Source organism: Equus asinus, chromosome 8, assembly GCF_041296235.1.
Source record: "Equus asinus isolate D_3611 breed Donkey chromosome 8, EquAss-T2T_v2, whole genome shotgun sequence".
NCBI classification, from domain to species: Eukaryota; Metazoa; Chordata; class Mammalia; order Perissodactyla; family Equidae; genus Equus; species Equus asinus.
Window position 1 is genome coordinate 84,479,573 of NC_091797.1, and position 15,137 is coordinate 84,494,709.

A 15,137-nucleotide genomic window follows, 5' to 3' on the forward strand; every position below is an offset into this window, starting at 1 on the left:
TGATAAAGGCTATGTTCAAAGCATCATATGAATCCATAGGAAGGTTGGAGTAACTCTTCCTACATGAGTCCTGGAAACTTTAAAAGGAGAAGGCATTGAGTTGGGTCTTGTAAAAGAAGGAGTTTTCTAATGAAGAAGTGAAAAGAGGAGTGACATTCCAGGTAAAGGAAACCATCTGTGCCAAGGCCCAGAGACCTGAAAACAATGATGTATTTGCGGGAAAGAAAGGTGCTGGTTATGTTTGGAATTTCCGTGAATGAAGAGATTATAAGACAATCTAGAAAGACAAGTTGGAACCCAAGCACAAAGGACCTTGTGGACTTTATTTTGAGAGTAATGGGGAACCAGGGACATGTTTTAAAATGGCGAGAGAACTGGTGACATTTTCCTTTCAGAAAGTTCATTCTGCTTGTAGGGTGGAGAGTGGGTTAGAGCCACATGTCCAGTACGATAGCCATTAGCTGTGTGTGGCTATCGAGCATGTGAAAGGCGGCTGGTCCAAATTGAGATGTACTGTAACCACAAAATTCCCGTGGAACTTTGAACAAAGGAATGTAGACTATCTCATTAATATTTTTAATATTGATTACACGTTGAAAAGATAATATTTGGGGTATATTAGGTTAAACAACATATTCTACTGAGATTAATTTCACCTGCTTCCTTTTACTTTTTTAATATGACTTGTAGAAACTTTAAAATTACATATGTGGCTTACATCGTAATTCTATTGGACAGAGCCTGAGACCTGAGAGCCTGAGAGAGGCGAGAAGACCAATGAGGAGACTTTGGAAATGCCCAGAGGAAATCATGAGAGAGTGAGTGGGATGGGGACAGAGAATAAGATGGGGACAGAATCAGGTTTCTGATGTAGGGTATAGCGTAGAGTTGTGGAGGGAGAGTTGTAGGATTAAGAGCATGGACCCCAGGACCAGATAACCTGGTTCCAAACCTGGCTCTAACACTTACCAGCTGTGTGACCTTGGGCAAGTCACTTAACCTGTCTGCTGTATCTTAGTCTCTTCAGCTGTACAATGTGGGTAGTCACAGCACCAGCTTCACAGACTTGCTGTGAGGATTAAATGAGTTCATTCACCCATTCTCAGACTTGACTGCACATTTGAATCACCTGAGGAGTTTTTAAGACTCTTGACGCTCAGAGATTCTGATTTCATTGGTGCAAGGTGCGGCCAGAGCAGCAGGAGCTTTTCAAATTTACCCAGGTGATTCTAATGCACAGCAAAGTTTGTGACTCATTGAGTCAGTATACCTACAGCGCTCAAAACTTTACTTGGCACAGTATAATCACGATTTAAGTGTTTGCTGGTGCTATACTTTTAATGTCTTGAATAATTCATGATATATTTAAAATAACAGTGAGAGCCTTCCACGTGCTACTAAATGCCATTGCAGGAGCAGGACATCTTCCACATTAATTCACAGAGCTCACAATGAACATTTCAACACGTCCTCCCCAGTGAGCACAGGTGGGCCAACTGGAGACCAAGTTCGGACCTGGCAGCTCGTTCAGCAGTTCTGACTCTTCGACCGAAGCCTCAGTCGGTGAAATAATCCAGCCCATTTCCCAAAACACTTAACTCCAACAACAAGGTTTTAGTGTTTGGCAACATACAAGCAGAATGCAATTAAGCCTTGGAGCTGTGCACTGAGTGTCTACCAGCCGGAGCCAAATGGGAATGTAGCGAGGTGAGGCTCTGTTTGGAGGATGGAATAAGCCCATCTGTGTCTCAGGCCCCCACAGTGGGAGACACATCAATGAGAACTGGCTGAAAGTGGTGAGGGACCTTCAGAACTCAGATTGTCATCAGAGAAGGAGGCATGACTGGGCCTAATAAGACAGAAAGCAGAAAGGCACTAAAGTCATGAAGAAGGACCCTTCTGTATTGGACAGAGAGGAAAGAAGAATCAAAACTAATCTCTTCTCTTATTCAATAGACTTAGCTTGACCACCCACATTGCCCCCAGGCACCATGGGTACTGATTTAAGTAGTAATCATTGTTAACATTTATGGGGCATTTATTACATGCCAAGCACTATCATAAGTATTTCATATTCATCACCTTTTAAAATATTCATAACAATTCTATGAAGAACAGGTTATTATCATCACTTTTAATGATATAACCGAGGCTCAGAGAGGTGCAGCAATTTGATTGCCAGTGACAGAATCCCAGCTCAGACTAATTTAGACTAGAGGGGAATTTGTTGCCTCAAGAAATACAGTGAAGAGTGGAATAGCAAGCCATGGGATGAAAAAGGTTCATCTGGATCTTGGATGCAACTGGTACCAGGAGCTCTTTCTCTCTGCTTCCGCTCTTTTTCTCTCAGTGTATCAGCCATATCATATCCTGCCACATGCCACCTTCTTACACAGATGGCAATATGACACCTCAGGCTCTCCTTCTCTGTTCTAGTTTCAAAAATCCCAGGGAAAAGCTCTGATTGGCCCAGCTTGGGTCAGGTGTCCACCCTGGACCAATCAACAGTGACCAAGAGAGTGAGATCCTATAAGAATATGGCAGCTCACTGAAATCACTTGAGTTGGAGTTAGGGGAAGGGAAAAAGGAAACAATTTAAAAGAAGGATGATATATGTTCCCAGAAGAAAAGCAAAACAACCTATCACAGTCAACTACTTTCAGGAATGAAAGTCAATCATGCTTTTAAGTAAGGAGGAAAGTGACTCCTCCTTAAAGTTACACCACTCTGAAATCCCTCTGAGGATTTAGGGTGCAGACCACCTCTGACATTTCAACTCAGTTTAACATTAAGTGAACTTTTATGGAACACTGGCGTTATATTCTGCGCTGACACATAGTATGGACTTAATAAATGTTTGTTGAATGAATAATGCAAAGATGAATAAGGTACGATCCCCGTGCCAAAGAACTTATAGCCTAGTAGGGGCTTAAGGCAAGGAAACAGCCCAAAAGGAGCAGATAAAGTCCTCTGAAAGCTCAAACAAATTAAAGATTGTATTGATTTGAGAACAGATGGAGAGACAATAAGTTAGGAAAGTCATTAAGGAAGGAGGCACCATCTGAGATGGGCCATGAAAATGGAGTGGGATTTCAACAGGCAGAGATGCAAGAACAGTGTGCACCAGGAAGAGCAAATCATGTGAGCAAAGGCACGGAGGCAGAGACGGACAAGCCATCTAGCTGTTTCTTATTGTGGTAAATATACGTAGCGTAAAATTTTCCATTTTAACAATTTGTAGGTATACAATTCATTGGCATTAATTATATTCACACTGTTGTGGAACCATCACCACTGTAGAAACTTTTTCATCACTGCAAACAGAAACTCTGTACCCACAAAGCAATAATTCCCCATTCCCTGGAACACAGTAACTGCTAATCTACTTTCTGTGTCTCTGAAATTGCCTATTCTATATTTCATATAAGTGTAATTATACAACATTTGTCCTTTTGCGTCTGGTTTATACACTTAACATAATGTTTTCATGGTTCATCCGTGTTGTAGCATGGACCAGAATTTCATTCCTTTGTAAGGCTGAATAATATTGTAGGTATATACCACATTTTGTTTATTCATCTAATTACGGACACTTGAGTTGTTTCCACCTTTTGGATATTGTTAATAATGCTACAATGAACACTGGCATGCAAGTATCTGTTCAAGTCCTGGTTTTCAATTCTTTTGGGTATGTGCCTAGAAGTGGAATTGCTAGGTCATATAATAATTCTAAGTTTAGCTTTTTGAGGAGGCACCCAACTGTTTTCTACAAAGACTGCACAATTTTATATTTCCACTAGCAATGTACAAGGGTTCCAATTTATCTGCATTCTGACTAACACTTGTTATGTCCCGTTACATCTACATGTATATCCATACTAGTAAGTGTGCAGGGGTACCTCATTGTGGTTTTGATTTGCATTTCCCTAATGACTAAGGATGTTGAGCATCTTTTCACGTATTTATTCAAGCCATCCAGTTTCACAGGTGCACAACCCAGGAGGGATAAAACTAAGGTGTTTAGGTTTTATTGTGTGGACAATAGGGAGCCAATGATAGTTTGGAAGCAGAAGAGTGACATGATGAGAAATATAAAATCTGGGCAAAAGAGTGTAAGATGGAGGCAGAGGACTAGTTAGAGGCTATTTCAATGGTCCAAGTGAGAGACAGTACAAATCTGAGACAGGAATGTGGCAGGGATGATGGAAGGAAAAGGACAGACTCGGGAGGCACCACCACTTCAACCCACTGGAAAGAACCTATGTGCAGTCATAAGGGACTGGTTAGGTAAGCATGGTACAGCCCACCTGATAAATTGCTCTGCATCCATAAAAATCAAGATGCAGGTGAATAAATAATGAAACAGAAAGATGTTCTCAATATATTAAGTGAAAAAAATGAGACTGCAACACAGAATGTACGTCATGATCCCATTTTCAGAGAGATGAGACATAACCAGATCAGAAGGGAAAGATAAGGACAGGTGCTGAAGAGAAAAAGACCTTGAAAAGCACACACATGAAAATGTGGCTAATGATCACCTCTTCTAAAGTAACCTCCCACCAAGTTACTCTCTGGGCTCTATTTTATTTTCTTCATTGCTTTTGTCACTTTCTGAAAATACCTTACGCCTTTGTTCCTCTATTTATAAACTCCAGGAAGGAGGGACTCTGTTTTATTCTCCTTCTGTTCCCAGAATCTAGTACCTAGTACCTAGCTCCATGGATATTTTTTGGCAAAATCGCTCAGTGATGGGATCTAACTTTTTTTTTACCTGTTTTTTTTAAATGTTTACCGTGAATTTATGACTTTTGTCATAAGAAAAAATAGCAAAGAAGGGAGGCGTCATTCTCACCACTGCCAATACCATCACCACCACCACTGCCAATGCCACTGGTTCTTTGATCATGGCCATTGTCCCCAGAAGGACCTCGCAGCCACAAGCTAACACCAGACACCACTAGTGCAACATCAAAGTGCTTTGCTCAGCCTGTGAACCCCCGCAATGCCTCTCTTGCCTTCCTCCAGCTTCCTGAGTATCCACTTCGTCCATCTGTGCCCACACAGCACAGGTGATGTTATTACACCCCCATAGACTCAGGAGCCCAAAATAACCTGCCACCGGTAGGGCACACACTTGGAAGAATGAGATCACCAGGAAGAGGAGGTCACCAATCTGTATCCACACTTGTCCTATCCTCGCCCCTCACCTCCTTTGCCCCCAGTCCTGGGGACTATGGAGATCATTATTAAACACCAGAGCTAGGTAAATTTGGAGGAACCCGGGCTGTGGGCATAGAAAAGTGAGTGAAACCAAGCAGCCCACTCAGAGATTTGTCTCAACTGTGGGCATTAGTACCTACTCTCAGGCTCAGGAGTTCTGAACCAGAGAGAAACCAGCCCTGGGTCAGAATCCCCGTAGTGTGAGGCCATAGTCATGAGTCGTTAACAATAAAGTACCAAAGTTTTAAAATAATTTAATATTTATAGTAATTTAGTATATAACTTTATTATATATAATAAACATATTTTACTGTATGATGCGCTGTATAGAGAAAAATGCCATATCCTACACATATTATATATGCTATGTAAAGATATATAGATTATTATATTTTGCCGTATACGTAAATGGATGTGTATATAGACAGAGTACATTCAACCATCATTTGTTTATTTGTGCTGTGAAACTGGACCTTGATGTTTTGTGCCACCTGTAGGCTTCAAGTGGAAGACAAACACATGTTTTAAAGCCACCACTATTTTTGCAGTTGCTCCTCAGATAGAGGTTCAGAACATCACAGGAAGAAAGGGAGGGAAGACTTCTGTTTTGTTTGGCGAGAATCCCTCTCAGAGGCTTTTGAATTAAGCAAAGGGAAGCTAAGGACTCTTCTGAAAAGATCTTCACTGAGGGGAGGGCCACATCTCTCTCAAGATATTTCTGTGTCATCAGGGAAGAGAGAATTCTCCTCTCTCTAGAAGGAAGTAGGAGTTGGAGCTTCAACCCTGATTTGGGGGAGAGATGGCTAAAGGCACTACGGACTGTGGGAACCAGGGCAACCCCACAAAACTGTGGCAGGAGAGGAGCGGCACCAGTTGGAGTGCCCATGAGCATCACGTATGTGCTCTGGGATATGTGAAGTCCAGGATTCAGGGTCCAGGTTATCTTTTCTATGAAGCACTTTTCTCCTCTTACCTCCAGGCTGCAGTAAAAGGTTTAGGGCTAAGGCAATGAGAGATGTCCAGCAGAGAACTCAGGAGCAGGAGCCCAGAAGAAGACCCTTAGAACAGATACGGGGAACACGGAAACATTCCTCAAAGACCCCCAGAAATAATTGGCAAGGGCAGCCAGGTGCAAGACTATAATTCCGCTGGATCAACTAAGAGAAGAGCTCGAACAATTGTACGGCAATCATCCATGTAAGATGGAGAATCCCAGGACATCTGGGTTACAATGAACTCAACAGAATTGACTGAGAACCAGTTATGTATCCGGAACTAGACAGACAATGATGAGCAAGATGTTCATGGTCTTGAGCCTCACACATACAACAAATGCTCACTGAATATGTGCTTGTTGATTCCAATAGAGATTACAGTCTGTGAAGGTGGCAAACTTTTTCTCTAAAGGGCCAGATAACAAATAATTTCAGCTTTGTGGGTCACGTGGTAGTGGCATCTACTCAAATCTACCACTGTAGCGTGAAAGCAGCCGTGGACAATGCATAAACAAATAGGCATTGCTGTGTTCCAATAAAGCTTTATTTATAGACATTGAAATTTGAATTTCATACAATTTTCACGTCACAAAATATTATTCTGTCTTTTTCAGCTATGTAAAAATCCAAAAACCATCCTTATCTCACAGGTCATACAAAAACAGGTGGCCGGCTGAATTTGGCCCATGGAGTGTAGTTTGGCTACCCCTAGTTGCAGGTTAAGCCTAAATTATAAATAATAATAATTTAAAATAGCATATGGTTTTGAGGACTTGCTAAGTGCCAGGTACCATGATAAGTATGCTTCACTATAACATTACACTTACAATTTGGCTTTCAGTGGACTTTCTTGAGTGGGAAAGAAAAGAGTGGTATTGCAGCTACTTTTCCAAGAACTGAGCTTAAGTATGGGTGGTGTCACCCTCATGAGCATCATCCATTATATCTGTCTCTTTTGAAAGAAAATGTTGAAACAGCTGCCCTAGCCACCTCCTTTCAAACTCATCAAATGCCAGGCAAGAAGGGATCATCAAGTCGAATCTTGCCACTTTATAAAAGAAAACTGAGCCTTAGAGGGAGTTACAGAAAAGGCACCCAAAGATAGCAGCCAACTTGCCACCTCTCCTGGCCCCATTTACCACTATCTTCCCCCACCCTCAATGACCATCCAACTTCTGGTCATAAATTGGCAGAAGGGATCACAGAGCATCCCACCTTGGGTCACCAGAGTCTCCTGCTCAACAAGGGAGAATTTGGCTAAGAGTGACTTACGACGGGGGAGAGGCAAATTTAACAGGCATCTGGGCAAGAGGCACTGCCCTGTTTATTGATAGCAAACTGTCTGCCAGAGTAAGAGCTCTTTGGGGACCTTTGAAGATGTTTGGCAAGCCCCAGTCCCAAAGGCTGCTGTGTGCTGAGAAAGACCTGTGGGCCTCTGAAAACTGAGCAGCCAAAAGGTTATCTCCTCAGAAGCCTGTTAAGGGAGCAGTGTGAAAATGTCCCCATCTAAGGAGGATTCACTGGAGTAAGTTAGCACTTCTTTAAGAAACGCCCTTCCTCCAGGAATTAGTCAAGCTCTCCACCCCGGCCCTGTACCTTCTCCTTTGGAGCAATTTGCATAATAGTAATTAGTTATTTTTGTGTATCTTACACCCACAAGCTCAAAGCCTGTCCACTGATCTGTACTAGCACGGTGCCAGGCACGTGATAAAAATGTATGGACCACAATGGAATACCACCTCACAACCATTGGGATGGCTACTATCCAAAGAAACAGAAAAATAACAAGTATTGGTGAGGATGTGGAGAAACTGGAATCCTTGTGCATCGTTGGTGGTAAAATAGTGCAGCTGTTACAGAAAACAGTGTGGCAGCTCCTCAAAAAATTAAAAATAGAATTACCATATGATCCAGTCACTCCACTTGTGGGTATATATCCAAAAGAACTGAAAGCAGGGCTACATGGTGGTTATATAGGAGAGTGTTCTTGTTGGGAGGAAATATACACAGGAGAATTGAGAGGTGATAAGGCAATATATCTGCAGCTTATGATCAAATCGTTCAGAAAAACTAATGATAATGGGTTTGCACACTCATACACATACAGACATATATAGAAAGAAAGAAAAAGAGGGTGATGAATCAATGTAGTGAAAGGTTAAAAAGCTGGGAATCTGAGTAAGGGAGCTGTGGATGTTTTCACTGCTCTTCCGACTTTTCTGTAAGTTTGAAATTATTTCAAAATAAATTATTTTAAAACAATGAAATGAAATATACATATATTTCATAGTACCATAGACTAAGTGGCTTAAACACAGAAATTTAGTTTCTTATCGTTCTAGAGACTGGAAGTCCGAGGTCAAGGTGATGGAGGAGTTGGTTTCTCCTAAGGGGTCTCTCTCTGGCTTGTGGATGACGGTCTTTTCCCTGCGTCTCTACATGGTCTGCCCTCTGTGCATCTGGGCCCAAATCTCCTCTTCTTATAAGGACACCCAGCATATTGGATCAGGCCCCACCCTAATGACCTCATTTTAACTTAATCAGCTCTTCAAAGACCCTGTCTCCAAATACAGTCACTTTCTGAGGTCCTGGGGGTCAGGAGTGCAACATATGAACTTAGGGGAGACACAGTCCAGCTCCCTTTGATGACTCCATGCGTCAGCCAGTGAAACACAGTGTAGAGTGCAGCCATCCCCGGGGAACACCAGGGAGCCAAGCTAAGTGCTAATACAATCTGCTGTTAGGGCTCCTGCTTTGATAGCTTCAACTTTCCAGCACTAAACATTGAGGCCAATTCTCCAAGTGCCACGGAGGCTCCCTGAGTCAAATTCAGTCACCTCCTGGAATTAACCCTTACTAATCCCCAAATCCTGAAGAAAGCATTTAGGCACACACAACCACCACCCTAAGAAAGACTTTTGTTGTCAGGATATATGGCGGGAGGATAAACTGGCTGCTCCAAAATCTATAGCCATTTATTCCCAATTTTCCAGATCAATACAATCATCATGGCCAGAGTCTTAATTTCAAATATGTAGTTCCGTAGTATTCATGCGCATCCTTGCATTCAATGAAACACCTGCCCAAATTTGGGTAACTTAGGAAATGGTGGTAAAAAGTCTCGATACCAGAATACTAAACCTGGCCCTAATTTCTAAGGATATCATCACCTGTAAAAATGAATGCATTGAAGTTAATCGCCTCAATGGTTCATTGCTTATCTCTAGATAGCCTGGTTTCTATATAAACAATTGTGGCTTTGATGTCCATATATCACTTAATATTCATTCATTCATTCTTTTGATCAGTAGTCATTCATTCAGTATTCTTTCACCTGATCATATTTACTGAGTGTTTACTATGTGGTACGCTCTGTTCTAAGACCTCGGGTACCACGGTGAAAGAAGGTTTCTGCTTCCATGAAGCTTATATGTTAGCGAGGGAGACAGATACTAACTAAATAATAATAGTAGTAATAAGAATAATGGAAAAATATAATTGAAAGCCATGTGAAGATTGGAAGTATAGTAGTCCAGCTGGTGGAACCAGCATATGCAAAAGCCCTGAGGTAAAAGCAAGAGTATTTAGAGGAACAGAAAAAAAGTCCAGTGTGGCTCCCAGCATCAAAAGTTTAGTAAGTGTCCAGAATGATATGTTCTGTCTCTTGGTTTAAGCTGAATTCTCCCGAGTGTTTGGAAATTAGGAAAGGACATTCATTCTTGTAGACAACTAACATCTCCGTTATCCTTTTCATGAGTTAGATTTGGACCATGACTACTCTCAAGCTTCCACCCTCTAGCTTGAAGCATCTCAATGGTTTTAGCTTATCTCGTGCCACCTGAAGTCCTCTTGATAAAAATAACTGTCCTTTTTGAGCCCCCAATACTTAACACTTAGCACTTAATCATGTGTCAGGGACCCTGCTAACCACTTTATAAGCATTATTTCCTTGAATCCCCACAACAACCCCCCTAGGGTTGGCACCATTTTACAGGCAAGAAAACTGAGGCTCAGAGAGCCTGGGTGACTTGTCCAAGGTCACCCAAGCAAGAAGTGGGGAAACAGGGATTTGACTCATCCAGGAGTGTGCCATGCCATTCTGGGCTGCATTATATTCGCGACCATTATTCCCCACATGATGTACACGATCCTTGACCTAAATCAGTTCCTGAAATCATGGAGGATCTCAGGGAGTCCTGAAGCCCTTTAAAGGGACCTCCCAGCTCTGCTAATTTACTGGTTCCAAATGCCATTCGGGACCAGAGCCAGGTTGAGTCTCAAGAGAGGATTTAAAAAAAAAAAAACAAAACAGAAATGCCAGGATTTGAACCCAAAGCTAAAAATACATCTTCCTTTTTGGGGAAGTTCCCCCAGGTGATTCTGGTGAGCAGCCAGGAAGAAGTCTGGCTCAGCCAGCCCCACCTTCCTGACATAGTCAGCCTCTGCCGGGAAACTTTCAGAAACAGAGAGCTCATCACATACCCCTTTGATTAGTCCTAATGTTTGGAATCTTCTTTCTTCATTGTCTGAACTCTGCTCTTCCCCAACTTCGGTTGCCTAAGAAATGGGAGTCATTGGTGTCAACCAATGTCATACGTTTGAAAATTCTTATAGCTGATAAACAATTTCACATCTCATTTCCTGGAACTGTGCTGCTTTGTTCTGGTTTTTGTAAGGAAAATAAAAGAACAAGCAAACAAACAGAGCATCTCAGAGTGCAAATTACAAAACAAAAGAAAAGTGTGTGTACCTCATTATATCCACTTTATAAAAAGATCAAAGGAATAGAAAGAAGAGAAAGAGAGAGAAGGGAGGCTGGGGGAGGAGGCAGTTGCTGGGGACAGAGAGAAAGAAGAAAGAAGGGGTCAAACATGGGCTCTACTGACTGGTTCTGAATTTTAAAAACCCACTTTCACTCTAACTCAAAAGAACCAGACAGAGATGTTTCCCTTACTGAAAGCATGCTGTACCTTCATCGGCCAAAATGCTCCAGGAAAGTTTTAATCCTTAATGCATGGAAATTCCCAAGGAGCCCAAGAAGAGCTTTTTTGCTGGATTGTGATAGAAAGTCCACTCCTTCATGGATAATTGAAGACATTTAGGGCTAGCATTATAACCCTTCTGCTTATACACAGGACTGCCTCCAAACCCTCGCTAATGTGCAGCTCTCCAGGAAGCTCTCTTAAGCGATTAAAAATGGTAATTCCGCTGCCTAGCAAGACTCTGAGCTCATCCCAGCCTTTGTGTGGATTGCAACAACACCTTTAGAAGTTATTGACTTCAAGTGTACTCATTCTACAAACTTTTCCCAAACTGTGCTTGCTAAAGCTATAGCAATTATGATTATCACTAAATTATCATTAAATTATATCATTAATTTTTTTTCAAAATAACACACAGAGTGAAATGATTGGGGGTTTTTTTTGTTGTGTTTTTGTTTTTGTTTTGCTGAGGAAGATTCGCCCTGAGCTAACATCTGTGCCAATCTTCCTCTATTTTATACGTGGGTCACCACCACAGCATGGCCACTTATGAGAGATGTAGGCCCGTGCCCAGGAACCAAACCCAGGCCATAAAAGCAGAGTGTGCCAAACTTAACCACCAGGCCACAGGGCCAGTCCCTGAAATGATTATTTTTGATAAGCATTTCCTTTTCATTTATCCAGTTGGTTTACAATTTGTCAAATGTAGAAAGTAAAACTGTATTATATATGGTCCCTATTCCTCAGGAACAATTTGCTTCTAAAAATTTAACACTGGAATACCCATCTTCCACATAGGAGACCCAATTTAATTCATAGCAAGAAAAAAAATGTACTAAACGGAGTGTTATTTTGCATTACAACGTGATAAACACAGTCTCCAAAAACGGAAGGAAAAAAAATGGTGGTCTTTTTAGGCTACGTAATTTAGAGCAGGGTTATTCAATGTGTGGTCCACAGACAAGCAGCACCTGAGAGCTTGTAGAAATAAACACTGCTTTAGAGCAGTGACGCCCAACTAGAGTGATTTTGCCCCACAGGAAACATTGGGCAATATCTGGAGACATTTTTGGTTATCACAAGCTGGGGTGAGGGTGCTACTGGCATCTGATGAGTAGAGGCCAGGGATGCTGCTAAACACACTATAGTGCATAGAACACCTCCCCCACAACAAAGAATTCTCCTGCCCCAAATGTCAATAACGCTACTCTTGAGAAACTCTGATTAGAGGAGAGTGAGTTGGAAATAGTGGGGTGGGAGTAAGGAGAGCAAAAAGAAAGCGTTTCAAGCTGATAAATAATAGAGGTAAAAGAAAAAAGAAAATATTGGCACAAGACTCGTGGAACTTGAGCTATGATCATGGTGAATGCGGACCCTTAGGGAAATCACTTACCTTCATTTGATTGCATTTTACACATCTGTAAAATGAAGGGGGGAAGATTGAACCAAAAGAAAGGGATTATTGTCCCTAAGGTTCTTAATGCATCTAAGATTAGATGCATTATAACTTAGGCACTATACCCCGAGCCTGTGTAATCCATAGATTACCTTCACTATGTTTGCCATATCTGAGTGCCATCTTTGTTATTTAAGTTTTTACTTTGATTAACATGTTTTATATTTTTAAGGTGTATTTTTTCAAAGGTTTACCTTTCTTTGGTGAGGAAGATTGGCCCTGAGCTAACATCTGTTGCCAATCTTCCTCTTTTTTTTTTTAATTTTTCTCCCCAAAGCCCCAGTATGTAGTTGTATATTCTAGTTGTAGGTCCTTCTAGTTCTTCTATGTGGGACGCTGCCTCAACATGGCTTGATGAGTGGTGCTAGGTCTGTGCCCAGAATCTGAGCTGGCGAACCCCAGGCCACCAAAGCAGAATGTGCAAACTTAATCACTATGCCATGGGGCCAGCTCCCAACACGTATTTTTAAAGGAAATTTTATGTCACTGTTGTTACTTTAAAGCCACTCCTATTTGCCATAACTAGAAGCAAACACCACTGAAAGAAAATAATGTTATTAAAGTCTGGCTAGATCCCATTGTCTTCCCAAGACTTTCAGCCTGAGGCCAGCCCTCTCTTGGTTAAATGGAAGACTAAGGAGGGTTAGAGGGATGAAAGGCATGTTAGCACCAATCTGAGACTCTCTGTATCACCTTACATGATTTTACACTCTACCAATGATGCATCTACACTTTGGAAGATAGTGGCACAGCAATTGAGAGGGCAAACTTGGGAAGCAGATCCATTTGGGTCCCAGACTTAACAGTATGATGCACTGGCTGTGGGATGTTGGGCCAGTGACTCAACCTTGCTAAGCCCCAGCTCCTCACTGGGAGTTAGTAATGGAACCTAGGGTGATATAGGCAGCCTCTGATGGCCCCCAGTGATCTCCACCTTCAGGCATTTATGCCCTTGTGTAATCTCCTCCCCTTGAGTGCGTGCTGGATCTAGTGACTGCTTATAACCAATAGCTTACAGCAATAATCATGGGATGTCACTTCTGAGATTGGGTTGCAAAAAGACTGTCTTCTCTATATCTAGCTAGCTAGCTATCATTCTCTCTTTCTCTCTCTTTCTCTCCTTTTGTTCTGGAGAAAGAAGCTGCCACGTCAACAGCCAGCAAGGATATGAAGCCAGCCTACAGCCATGTGAGCTTGGAGGTGAATCTCCCCCCAGCCAAGCCTTGAAGTGACTGCAGCCCTGGCCTATGAGACAACCTGGGTCAGGGGTGCCTGTCTAAGCTGCACCCAGATTCCTGACCTGTAGAAACCACGAGATAATACATACTTGTGAGATAATACATATGTGTTGGTCTAAGCTGCTAAATTTGGGGATAATTTGTTATGCAGCAGTTGATAACTAATACAGTTACTGTGAGGGCTGGAAACACTCTCATACAACATGGAGGAAATCCCCAGTAGTTGCTAGTAGTAGTTAACCAGTTCCATGATAAATATGAATGGGCAACCAAAGGTCCCCGGACATTTGAGAACTCAGATGAACAAACAGCACGATTGACCTACAATCGAAAGAGAGAAAATACAAAAGAAAACATCTTTAGAATCATAATTAGTATCTTCAGAGAGATTCAAGAAGATATTCATTTTTAAATAACAATAATTACTAGTAATAATTATTATAGGCTCCAATAATATGGAGGCTATCAGTAAATAGGAAAGAACTCTTACAAACTAAAGCTTTATTGCCTAAAATTTTTGATTTAGTGGACATCCTATAGAAAATTTGAGAAAATCTTCCAGGACTTAAGGAGAAAAAAAGAGACACAAAATATGATATAAAAGCTAAGAGACATAAAGATAAAATTCAAGAGATTCAAAGTTCATCTAATAAAAGATCCCAAAAATGAGAATAGAAAGTGCAAATGAGGAAACACTCAAGAAATAATAGGATCATCATCTTGATACATGCAGGAAAGGCATTCAATAAAACCCAAAACTTACTAATAATATAAAAATTAATATACAAATAAAAACTTTTTAAACCCAATAAAGGATATCTATCAAAAAAAAAACTAAAGCAACTGGTTATAAGACATCACTCTGAATTACCTAGGTTTACTGATACCTATTCTGGCCAAACCTGAATGATACACATGTAAAGTTATACTCTAAAGTTCTAAAAGAAATAAATAACTTTCATAAAAAGAGAATTGCTTAACACTTTCTTTTAAAATCTACCACAAACAAATTTATTGATGAAACTCTAGAAACATTCCCATTAAAGTCAGGAATGAAGAAAGAATGTTTGCTAGTTATAATCAAAATTGCAATTGAGATCTTAGCCACTCCAATACGACAAGAAAAATAAATGATGTTTAAGAATAAGAGAGGAAAAGTCTTCAACCAAGAGGATTGGCTACAGAGAAAATACAAGAGAATCTATAAATAAACTATGAGAACCAATGAAAGAGTTCAGCAAGA